The sequence below is a fragment of the Tachyglossus aculeatus genome, chromosome 5 (assembly GCF_015852505.1).
Source record: "Tachyglossus aculeatus isolate mTacAcu1 chromosome 5, mTacAcu1.pri, whole genome shotgun sequence".
NCBI lineage: Eukaryota > Metazoa > Chordata > Mammalia > Monotremata > Tachyglossidae > Tachyglossus > Tachyglossus aculeatus.
Genome location: NC_052070.1, coordinates 28,948,254 through 28,961,662, shown reverse-complemented (window position 1 = coordinate 28,961,662; position 13,409 = coordinate 28,948,254). Strand labels below are relative to the sequence as shown.

General features: G+C 42.3%; 1 protein-coding gene and 1 non-coding gene across 2 annotated transcripts in view; both read right to left on the bottom strand.

The window, feature by feature from the left end:
- CCDC102B (coiled-coil domain containing 102B) overlaps nucleotides 1-13,409 on the bottom strand; it is a 567,334-nt gene that overhangs the window by 226,007 nt on the left and 327,918 nt on the right. The gene's annotated exons all lie outside the window — the stretch shown is intronic.
- LOC119929207 lies at nucleotides 685-827 on the bottom strand. Its single transcript, XR_005451343.1, has one exon. It is a non-coding gene; the product is annotated as a small nucleolar RNA SNORA7 (small nucleolar RNA).

Genomic DNA, 13,409 nt, shown 5'->3' with positions numbered 1-13,409 from the left:
GTACTAAGCACTTGGAAAGTACAAATTGGCAACATATAGAGACGGTCCCTACCCAACAATGGGCTCAGAGTCTAGAAGGGGAAGACAGACAACAAAACAAAACAAGTAGACAGGTGTCAATACCATCAGAACAAATAGAATTATAGCTGTATGCACACATCATTAATAAAATAAATATGTACAAATATACACAAGTGCTGCGGGGAGGGGAAGTGGGTAGGGTAGATGGAGGAAGGGGGGTGATGTGGAGGAGAAGAGGAGGAGGGGCAGGTTTGGGTTGCTATGAACATTGCTTCAGTGAATCAATGAATGAATCAATCAATCCATCAGTCAATCGATATTTACTGAACACTTACTGTGTGCAGAGAACTGTACTAAGTGCTTAACCTCAGCGGAGGGTGCGGTTATTTGAGTGTCATTGTTGATACATTTATCCTGATAGTTTTGTTCATTGTAAATCTTGGGGGTAACTTGTCTTTTCTTATGCTGTCGCGTTGTCTCCGACCCAAAGCAAGTCCATGGACACATCTCTCCCAGAACATCCCACCCCTATCTGCAATCATTTTGGCAGTATATCCATAGAGTTTTCTTGATAAAAATATGGAAGTGATTTACCATTGCCTTCCTCCACACGGTAAGTCTGAGTCTCCACCCTCAACTCTCTCCCAGCATAGGGGAGTTTTGACTTGTAGCAGATTACCTTCCACTCACTAGCCACTGCCCAAGCTAGGAATGGAATGTAATGGACAGACTTCTGCTTGACTCTCCCTCCCGTAGCTGAGACTGGCAGAGTACTGGAAACTCTCCAGGTGTGAGCCTGAGAGGGGTCTCTTCCTATTAGGTTCCTTAAAAAGGTCACAATTACCCAGTTACTTCAGTAACATCCAAATTTCCATCCTGCACACTGTATTCTTTGGTAGCAATGAATGAGTGATACTTGAAATTTCCCCATTCCAAATCAGGTTGTTGATGTAGTTATTAACTACCCCTGGACATATGCTTGGAAAGTATGACATTTTACAAGAGACTAAATAGAATTGTAGCCAATACTTTTCTAATGCTTCTGGACAACAGGTAATGCCTTGAAAGCTAATTATCATTTAGTGCTATTATCCCCTTAAAGATATATATCATGCTCTCATAATTTTATTTCTATTGGCAGTGGCTCTCTGAGAATGGATTGACATTTCCCCCTTCATTATCTTTTGAGTTTATTATCTACATTGCCCATATTGTCTTTCTTTGTATTTACTATGCTCTATCTATGTTTATTTCACCTATTCAGTATGCTTTGCTGAATACATATGCAATTTTTCATAATGGTGTATGTGATCTAGGGGAGATGGCAGTTTTGGTCCCACATAAGAGGGAGAACTATATGTCTGAAATCAGTCTTGACTGGTTCAATGGAAAGGTTCAGCGATTTCAAAATTCCTCAGAGGAAATAGAGAAAATATCACCCACCCCTTGTTGCTCCTCATGTTTGGAACCCCTAAAATATTTTATTAATAATAATAATTATGTTACTTGTTAAGCACTTACTATGTGTTCTAAGCACTAGTGTAGATACCAGTTATTGAGGTTGGACACTGTCTCTGTCCCACATGGGGCTCACAGTCTTAATCCCAATTTCACAGATAAGGGAACTGAGGCATAGAGAAATGAAGTGACTTTCCCCAAGGTCACACAGCAGACAAGGGGCAGAGCTGGGATTAGAACCCAGGTCCTTCTGTCTCCCAGGCCAATACTCTATCCACTAAGCCACGCTGTGACCTCACCTTCAAAACAAGCTGAGAAACAGGCATAACTAGTGATGATAGCCAAACTGAAAAAATCCAAGGGTATGCTGATGTCAAGAAACTAGTGACCTTGACTCTGTGCACAACACCATGACACTGCTGAAGAATACAGTTCAACCAATCAATCCAGCAATGGTATTTATTGAGCACTGCATTCTGAGCACTGTACTAACTGTTTGGGAAAGTATAATACAACACAGTTGGCAGACATGTTTCCTGCTCATCAGAAGCTTACAGAAACTGATAATATAATGAATTGTGAAAATGTACAAAAGTCCTGTGGGGCTGAGGAAGATTTAGGAAAGACTTCTTGGAGGAGATGTAATTTTAATTAGGCTTTGGCAATGGGGAGAGTTCTGATCTGTTGTATACAAAGGGGGAAGGGAGTTCCAGGCCAGAGGAAGAATGTGAGGGAGGGGTTGGCACTGAAAAAGAAGAGACCGAGGTATAATGAGTAGGATGGCATTAAAAGAGTGAAGTATGCAGGCTGGGTTATAGAGGGAAATCAGAGAGGAAAAAGTAGGAGAGACCGAGATATTCGAGTGCTTTAAAGCTGATGGTAAAGAGTTCCTATTTGATATGGAGGTGAATGAGAACTGAAGTGAGAAGAATCAGGAGGCAGGGAGGTCATAGAGGAGGCTGACACAGTAGTCATGGCAGGATATGATAAGGGCTTGGATTAGTAGTTGGATGGAAAGGAAAGGGTGCATTTTAAAGACGTTATGAAGGTAGTACTCAGAGTTTAGTAACAGATTGACTATGTTCAAATATTCAAATGAATGTTGAATATTGGAACCACTCTCTTCACAAAGAGATAAATTTTCAAAGATGGCAAAAACATTACAATAATCTTGTGAATATGTATTTCCACCATTAATGAAAAGTACCTTCAAAGTGCAGGAAGACACACAAAAAGATGTTTCCTTAACTCCAACGTTTGAGGAAATAACTCCTGAAGTCTAAACCATAAAAAAAAGTATAGTACCTGGGTCTTGTCATTTCTGGGGAACTTTAAAAACAAGGAGGGGGAAGAGATCATTAAAACAGGGTTTAAATTACTGTCCCCCTCCACTTGAGACTGATTTCTGTGTGACACAGGGGATTCAAGGAGAAAGGAGCTGAATACGTTCTTCAGGAGCTTTTTTGTTCTCTCCCCATTTTTCTTGAAAATGATGATTATGTAGTTATCTTTGAAGTCTTATGGCATTTCTGACGGCACTACCATCCTTCCCATCTCACAAGCCCGCAACCTTGGTGTCATCCTCGACTCTGCTCTATTGTTTATCCCTCACATCCAGTCCATCACCAAAAACTGCCAGTCTCACCCCTGGAACGTCGCCAAGATCTGCCCTTTTCTCTCCATCCAAATCGCTATCCTGCTGGTTCAATCTCTCATCCTATCCTGAATGGATTACTGCATCAGCCTTCTCTCTGATTTCCCATCCTGCTGTCTCTCCCCAGTTCAGTCTAAAGTTCATGCTGCTGCTGGGATCATCTTTGTGCAGAAACGCTCTGGGCATGTTACTCCCCTCCTCAAAAATCTCCAGTGGCTACCAATCAACCTTTGCATGAGGCAAGAACTCCTCACTCTTGGCTTCAAGGCTGTCCATCACCTCGCCCCCTCCTACCTCACCTCCCTTCTTTCCTTCTACAGCCCAGACCGCACCCTCCGCTCCTCTGCCTCTAACCTCCTCACTGTGCCTCATTCTCGCCTGTCACACCGTCGACCCACGGCCCATGTCCTCCCCCTGGCCTGGAATGCCCTCCCTCTGCACATCCACCAAACTAGCTCTCTTCCTCCCTTCAAAGCCCTACTGAGAGCTCACCTCCTCCAGGAGGCCTTCCCAGACTGAGCCCCCTCCTTCCTCTCCCCCTCCCCATCCCCCCACCCTACCTCCTTCCCCTCCTCACAGCACCTGTATATATGTCTGTACATGTTTATTACTCTATTTATTTTACTTGTACATATTTACTGTTCTATTTATTTTATTTTGTTAATATGTTTTGTTTTGTTGTCTGTCTCCCCCTTCTAGACTGTGAGCCCGCTGTTGGGTAGGGACCATCTCTATATGTTGCCAACTTGTACTTCCCAAGCACTTAGTACAGTGCTCTGCAAACAGTAAGTGCTTAATAAATACGACTGAATGAATGAATGAATGAATTTCTTTAGTGATCTGAATGTACTGTATCTACTCCAGTGCTTTAGGCAGTGCCGGGAATATAGTAAATCCTTGGCTTCCCTCTCTTTTTTCTCCACCCCCTTCTCCTTTTCCTTTTCCTCATCCTCCTCTTCTGTGAGCATTTCCAAGCTAGGGGAACATAGGATGCAGTAGTAGAATCCAAATCAATTTCTCATGACCCAACCCATTAACTCTGTCATCATATCTCCTGTTGGTTTATATTCTGCAGACCCTCAGAAGGTTAAAGTAAAATCGATGAACGATATGAGGAGATACAAACTGATAGTTGAACAATGCTAACCAACCATTCCTTGATGAAGCAAAGAATGAGCAAGCCAGGCTGACAAATGTTGGCCTTATTCCAAAGAATGATTTAAAATCACCAGTAAAATGTTGGAGGAGTTCCACTATGGATTGGCACATTTTCCACTATGACATATTAACCCTTCAAAATTCCCATCCAAGAATTTTTATCAAAAATGCCTCAAGTTTCCACCAAAGTCATTAAAAGCTCAAGAACAGCAGAAAAGATTTTTGGATTGCAAACCAGAAGAGGTGAAGCCAGCTTCCTCTCTAGTGACTCAACTATTGATGACATTGAGTCCCTCTGGAAGGGAACTGAAAAATGCCGAGAACACTATATTCCAATTCATTCCTTTGCTTTCCTTCATCCATTATCTTGAAGAGTTTGACTCAATGGAATTCAACACCCTTTGCATGTGTTCAATAAAACTGGGATTTATTTGACATCTAGGGGCCTCCTGGAAAAGATGAGGTAGCAAAGGCATAATGGAAATCATTCTGTCCCACAGTCTGGGCTGAAGACAATTACAAAGAAAACTCAAACAGAGGAGGTCCCTCTTATCAAACCCTGTGGGAGTCTTGTTCATTCATTCATTCAATCATTTATTGAGCGCTTACTGTGTGCAGAGCACTGTACTAAGCTCTTGGGAAGTACATGTCGGCAACATAGAGAGATGGTCCCTACCCAACAACGGGCTCACAGTCTAGAAGGGGGAGACAGATAACAAAAGAAAACATGTAGACAGGTATCAAAACCGTCAGAATAAATAGAATTTTAGCTATATACATATTAATAAAATAGAGTAATAAATACGTACGAGTAAAATAAATAGAGTAATAAATATGCAGAGCCGGGAGGTGATGGGGAGGAGAGGAAAAAGGGGGTTCAGTCTGGGAAGGCCTCCTGGAGGAGGTGAGCTCTCAGAAGGGCTTTGAAGGGAGGAAGAGAGTTAGTTTGGCAGATGTGTGGAGGTAGGGCATTCCAGGCCAGGGAAGGACATGAGCCAGTGGTCAATGGTGGGACAGGCGAGAACGAGGAACAGTGAGGAAGTTAGCGGCAGAGGAATGGAGGGTGCAGGCTGGGCTGTAAAGGGAGAGAAGGAAGGCGAGGTAGGAGGGGGCGAGGTGATGGACAGCCTTGAAGCCGAGAGTGAGGAATTTATGCTTCTAGACTGTGAGCCCGTTGTTGGGTAGGGACCGTCTCTATATGTTGCCAACTTGTACTTCCCAAGTGCTTAGTACAGTGCTCTGCACACATTAAGCACTCAATAAATATGATTGAATGAATGAATGAATGATTGATTCATAGGTTGTTCAATAACTCTGTGGGAAGAGTGAATCCAGTATAACGGCAAATCACTGATAAACAGCCGCTTTGCTGATGATTTCAGCATTCTCCCCCTCTAGACTGTAAACTTGCTGTAGAGAGGGAATATGTCTGTTTATTGTTACATTGTACTCTCCCAAGCACTTAGTACAGCACCTTGCACACAGTAAGGACTCAATAAATATGATTTGAATGAATGAATATTTGCCAACAGTGCAGCAGAACTGGAAAGGACAACGCCATCAGTGCACATCGAATGATGACCAAAATACACATTCATGTAAATGGAAAATAAATCAAAGACATGAAGAAATGAAAAGCTACATTTGTCTCATCCTAGAACCATCAAGGCCAACACATACAAAAGCAGTGTAGGCTAGTCGACAGAGCACGGGCCTTGGAGTCAGAAGGTCCTGGGTTCTAATTCTGGCTCACTTATCTGCTGTGTGAGCTAGGGCAAATCACTTCACTTCTCTGGGCCTCAGGTACCTCATCTGTAAAAATGGAGATTAAGACTGAGAGTCCCATGAGCGATATGGACTGTATTCAACCTGATTAGCTTGCATCTATGCCAGCACTTATTATTATTATTAATTATATTAATTATATTAAATATAATTAATTATATTAATAATAATAATAATAATGGTATTTGTTAAGCACTTACTATGTGCAAAGCACTGTCCTAAGTGCTGGGGAGGTTACAAGGTGATCAGGTTGTCCCACGGGGGGTCTCTCAGTCTTAACCCCCATTTTACAGATGAGGGAACTGAAGCACAGAGAAGTGAAGTGACTTGCCAAAGTCACACAGCTGACAGTTGGCGGAGTCTGGATTTGAACTCATGACCTCTGACTCCAAAGCCCATGCTCTTTCCACTGAGCTATGCTGCTTCTCTCTTATTATGTGCCAGTCTGGCACATGAGTGCTTAACAAAATACTGTAAACACACACACACACACACACACAGAGCAATCAACCAATCAATCATCTTCACAGTCAAATTTATCATATTTATTAAGAGCTTACTCAGTGCAGAGCATTGTACTAAGCAATTGGGAGAGTACAATATAACAATGTACCAGATATATTTCCTGCCCCAGACATGCTTACAGTCTGGAGGGACACAATGAACACAGCAAGGGAAGGATGCTGACCTGGGCCTGTTTGAATAAAATCAAAACATAGTGAGTCGTCCATAAGGAAGAAAAAAATCTTTTCAATCTGCCTGTTTTGTGGCCAACAATCTAAGTGTCCAGATTTGGGTTGACACCACGTTATGCAAGAGATGAGTGTAGTGACCTTAGCAGCAGGTAGCAATGTATGTGCAAATTGCCCTTGTGGGAAGCATTCTATACGAAAGGAGCAGGAAACAAAAGGGATGCAAGATGCGATACATGTGGAATAATACTAGTTGTATATATATTTTATGTTTGTCTCCCCTATTTGAGTATAAACTCTTGTGTGTTAATTATGGAATTTGTTAAGTACTTACTATGTACCAAGCATTGTTCTAAGCACTGGGTTAGAAACAAGTTAATCAGGTTGGACACAGTCTCCGTCCCTTATTGGGCTCCCACTCTTAATCCTCAATTTTTACAGAAAAGGTAACTGATGTAAAGAGAAGTTAAGTGACCTGCCCAAGGTCACACAGCAGACATATGGTGAATCCAGGATTACAACACAGGTCCCTCTTACTCCCTGGCCCATACTCTATCCAACTAAGCCAAGCTATTCTGTTGTATTATCCCAGGACTTGGCATAGTCATTTTCCCCCAGTAGGTGCTCAATAAATATTACTACTATTACAAAACTGAAGGTGGCAAGCTAGGGATTTAGCTGGCAAGAGGTGAAATGGAATTTCCATCTGCCTAACATATTGGGCCCAAGAAGCCTGGGCAGTTTTGTAGAATGTAGAAGACTGGGCAACTTTGACAGATCGAAGATACAATATTTTCATTGGAAATAAATACAGTGTGCTCAAAAAAACCCCCAATAATCTATGGTATCTATTAATAATAACAATGCTGGTATTTGTGAAGTGCTTATTATGCGCAAGCACTGTTCTAAGCACTAGGGTAGATACAAGGTTATCAGGTTGTCCCACTTGGGGCTCACAATCTTAATCCCCATTTATTGAACACTAACTGTATACAGAGGTCTAAACTAATCACTTGGGAGAACAATAAAATAGAATTGGTAGAAATGTTCCCAGCTCACAAGGAATTTAGAGCCTAGAGGTAGAAACAGACATTCATATAAGTAAATAAATTACGGAGATGTATATAAGTGCTATGGGACTGAGGGTGGGATGAATACGAAGTGCTTATGGAACAGATCCAAGTGCAAAAATGGAACAGAATGGACTGTCAGCTTGTGTGCAGGGAGGAACAACTGATGATGTCCAAAAACAGGATGAAGAGCTTTCCCACACACTGGAAGGAAAGGGGAAGCAGCACGGCCTAGTAGATACAGCACAGGCCTGGGAATCAGAAGGAGCTGGATTCTAATCCCAGCCCCGCCACTCGTCTGTCCTGTGACCTTGGGGAAGTCAGTTTAATTTCTCTGTACCTCAGTTACCTCATCTGTAAAATGGGAGTTAGGACTATGAGCCCCATATGGGACAGGGACGTGTCCAACCTGATTAGCTTGAGTCTACCCCAACGTGGCTTAGTGGAAAGAGTAAGGGCTTGGGAGTCAGAAGTCGTGGGTTCTAATCCCGGCCCCACCACTTGTCAGCTGTGTGACTTTGGGCAAGTCACTTCACTTCTCTGTGCTTCAGTTATCTCATCTGTAAAATGGGGATTAAGACTGTGAGCCCCACGTGGAACAACCTGCTAACCGTGTAGCTACTCCAGAGCTTAGAACAGTGCTTGGCACCTAGTAAGCACTTGACAAATCCCATCATTATTCAGAGTTTAGAACAGTGCTTGGCACAAAGTGAGCACTTAACAAATACCATTAAAAAAACCCAGTGCTTGACACATAACAAACATCATCATCATCATCATCATCATCATCATCATCATCATTAGAAACAAAGAAGAAAGAGAAACCATTGAGGAGGGTTTTATCGCCCTAGCAGGAGTAAATTCTCTTCCTTTCTGGGTGTGTTCTGTAGCTTCTCTGTGTTTTTTAAAATACATTAAAGTCCTGGTTTTAGTTTATACATCATACCAGCCTTCAGCGTAGTAGCCACTTTGGATCGCGCTATAGATTACTACCTGTTATCTGGGCTTTCCCCTTCTGCTATAAAAACAGAGTCATTTTATTAACTCTGTTTCATTTTCTGGAATTCCATATCCAATTACAAATTTGAGCTTACCACAGGTTGTAGCGTGTGTAATGTAATTGCTTGAAATACACACCAAGGGTGGGTAATATAAGGATGATAACCTGTAACTCTTGGGATAGATTTATTCAGGTCTATATGGATGGATATAGATGTACGTGTGAATATACAAGCTGCTTAATTGCTAACCATTGGATGGCTTCTCCCTTTAAAAATGAGATCTATTTAAACGGATGTCATAAATTGTTTCCAGTTTACGTGATTTTTGATAATGTCCAGAGCTTCTCAGTGACTGGTATATGAAACGACCTAGCCCTGTGGAGCCATTAAGGGAAGAATAACTCACCAAAGAAGCTTTACAAGACACATGTAGAATCAATCATTCTTATTATAACCAAGAAGAACTCCCTTTAGAAACGATGGCCTTATAGCAAGCAACTACTTGAGATTTTTATATACTCACTGTGCTTATTATAGTAGGGCTATATGTTGAATCACTTCGGTAAATCTAATTGATTGAATAAATTCATACATAAATTCCCTTTCAATTACTTTTCTTCTCTGCAATCGCACAGTTCGGTGCATTGAGCAACACTTGACAATGATAATTAAAGGTTTAATTTGTTAAAGAAACACTTAAGTTGCTGTTTTTAGCAGTAAAACCTATTGAATGCAGGATTATAGGGGGAAATTGAAGCTTTCTATTACCAGTCTGCACTCCTTGCCATACACCCCTCTTCCACTTAGCAGACAAAGGGGAAATATGGAAGCAATACAGTGTGATCATTCAAATGACTGGATAAAACCAAGATAGAAACACAGTCCAGGTAGTTAGATGAATGACTTCTTAGATGATAAATACTCATTTAACTTGAACAGCACATTTCTTCTTGAAACTTAATTTATCGCATATGTTTCTCCTAAGCCATGAGGTGGGTGGATAAACTGTCTTGACAACTGTTAAGCTGTCTCTGGCTACATTAGGGAAACATTAGGGAAAACTCAGCGATTAGAGGTCGGCCGTTGAGGTAAACTGAGGAGCAAGCTGGATGAACAACCTTGGAAGCAGTATGACTGAATGGGTAGAGCATGGATCCGAGAGTCAGAATCCCGAATCCACCACTTGTCTGCTGTGTGATCTTGGGGAAGTCACTTTACTGCTCTGTGCCTCAGTTACCTCATCTGTAAAATGGGGATTAAAGCTGGGAGTCTCACAGGGTACAGGGACTGTGTCTAACCTGATTAGCTTGCATGTCAGCTGTGTGACTTTGGGCAAGTCACTTAACTTCTCTGGGCCTCAGTTACCTCATCTGTAAAATGGGGATGAAGACTGTGAGCCCCACACGGGACAACCTGATTACCGTGTATCCCCTCCGTGCTTAGAACAGTGCTTTGCACATAATAATAATAATAATAATGATGGCATTTGTTAAGCGCTTACTATGTGCAAAGCACTGTTCTAAGCACCGAATAGTAAGCGCTTAATAAATGCCATCATTATTATTATTATCTACTATCAATCAATCAGTCAATAGTATTTATTGAGCACTTACTGTGTGCAGAGCACTGTACTAAGCGCTTGGGAAGTACAAATTGGCAACATATAGAGACAGTCCCTACCCAACAGTGGGCTCACAGTCTAGAAGGGGAAGACAGAGAACAAAACAAAACACATTAACAAAATAAAATAAATAAGATATGTACAAGTAAAGTACTAGTGGTTAGTATGGTACCTGGCACATAGTAAGCACTTAACAGATACCGTTAAAAAAACAAAACTACAAAAACAACCAAAAACAACTTGACTGATCCAGTCTGTTTGCCCATTGCACTTTCTTGACCTGACTGGTTAACCAGCTAGTAGGAGGATGCTGACAAATGATCCTTATTGACACGGACTAGCCTATTGAGTTGTAAGTGTTCACTGGTGTCTGTTCAGACTATGTAAGTTTACATGAAATAACTTCCTTATGCATGCAAGTGACGGATGAGAGGGAGAGCTGGGGAACTGGATAGTTGGAAGCAGTCAGAAGGAACTGTGTTCTACTCCCAGCTCTGTCACTTGTCTGCTGTGTGACCTTGGAAAAGTCACTTCACTTCTCTGTGCCTCAGTTACTTCATGTGTAAAATGAGGATTAAGACTGTGAGTCCCCATGTGGGACAGGGACTGTGCCCAACCCAATCTGCTTATATCCACCGCAGCTCATAGTACAGTGCCTGGAGAGTGATAGTAATATTAATAATGGTACCTGTTAAGCACTTACTCTGTGCCAAGCACTGTTTTAAGCTCTAGGATAGGTACACGTCAATAACAAAAACAATAATTATTATGGTATTTCAACTACACTTAATAATAATAAAAATGTATTAAGCAGTTACTATGTGCCAGGCATTGTACTAAGTGCAGCCAGGCACTGTACTTAGGTTGGACACAGTCTCTGTTCCTCATGGGACTTCCACTCTTATACCCACTTTACAGGTGAGGTAACTGAGGCACAACTACAAGTGACTTACCCAAGGTCACACAGCAGTGATGTGGTGGAGCTGGAATTAGAACCCAGATCCTGATTCCAAGGCCCATGCTCTATCCACTAAGCCACGCTGATTCTTTCTTAAGGAAGCACTTAACAGCTACTGTAATTATTATTATGGATAGTCCATCCCTAATACCCAAGAGGGTGGACATCCAGGAAAGCAAACAGTAAATGGTTCCTTTAAGGATGCCACTGCCACTGCTGCCCCAAACCGAGTCCAGAACAATAGGGAGCATCAGACTGACACTGCTCAGGGTTCGCTCTTTCTTATGATTGGCCTGAGGCTGTGCTTGATTGACGGTAGCTACCTACTGGTTCTGGGCTTCATAAGCTCCTCACCCTCCCCAGTTGCCAACAGCATCCTTGAAGCCACACAGTTGTTAATATATATGTGAGAAGTCAGGCTAAGAGGAACGTGTAATTAACCGATGTCTACCAGTCAGTCAATTGTCCTTACTGTGTGCAGAATACTGTATTAAGACCTTGGAAGAGCACAATACAACAATAAATGGACACATTCCCTGCCCACAACGAGCTTACAGGCTGAGGTTTAGGGACAGCATCCCTGGAATCAGCTCAGAGAGGAAATCCTCCTTTCCTCATTGCCTGATCTGCTCACCTTCACTTCTCTCATTCCTCTCTTTCAACCCATCTTCCTCTTCTCCCCTTCTTATCCCTTCCTCTCTCCCCATTCATTCCTCTCTTGTATCCTTCCTTTTCCCTGTACCCTCTCTCCACTCCTTCCATACTGTAGAGTATTGACTACTGTCAGCTGGAGCCAAGGTTATGAGCACAACAGTTTGAACTTGGCTGGGCAACCAGTCATTTTCCTAGTTTCCCCACCTCCACCAGGAAGCCTTTCCCAATTAACTTCCCAAATCATATCAATCCATCAACCACCTCTAGCACTGACATTTTTTTTACTGGTAAATTCCCTCAGCATATATGCATATAGGGTTGGTCAAATGTGCAGTAAATTTATTCATTGTGATTATTTTAATCGCCCATCTCTCCCATTAGAATACAAGCTTCTTGTGGGCAGGAATGAGTCTCCTGCTTCTATTGTCTGAGCACACAGTACATTGCACCTAGTGGGTGTTCAATAAATAATAATAATAATAATGGCATTTGTTAGACACTTATTATGTGCCAAGCACTATACTATGTGCTGGGGTGGATACAAATTGGTTTGGATATAGTCTCTATCTCCATTTTACAGGTGAGGTAACGAGGCCCAGAGAAGTAAAGTGACTTGCCCAAGGTCACACAGTAGACAAGTGGCAGAGCTGGGATTAGAAACCCATGACCTTCTAACTTCCAGACCCAAGCTCTATCCACTATGCCATGCTACTTCTCTACCTCTTATGCTACTACTATCATTACTATCACTTCTCTTCTTCCACTTCTACTACTATTCTCCACCTATCTTCTGAGCCCCGCTTCACATTTTGATTTCACAGTAATGCCACTGCCAATCCCTGCCCTCCTCTCATTCTGCAACAACAGCTATTTCTTCAGGGATGAGTGAGTCTCTTGTCACGAGCCCCTCCCAGTTCATACCAATCACGTCTTTCCTGGACTGGGGTAGCCTCAGTGATACGTAGAGAGTCAGACCACACCACCAAGGTTAGTGAGGACAGATTTTTTTACTTAGTTTTACCAACATGTAAGGGAATGACACATACACACTCTCACTCCACTTCACCAAAGGTCCACTACCAGTCTGCTGGTCAAGAGAGCCCATCCTGCCAACGTTACTTCTTTCTGCTTCCAAGTGCTGCTGCCTTCTGCTGCTATGCTGGTCTGAGTCAATGCTCCTTTCCTCCTTGCTTCTGCTCCAGGTGCTTCCTCAGTATTCAAAATGAGCACATTTTACTGCCTTAGAAATCACAGCCATGGCTCTACGTGACAGTCATTGATTGGTCCAGGCCCGTCACTGGGCAGAGCAGGGAGAAAGCCATATCTCCCTCCATGCT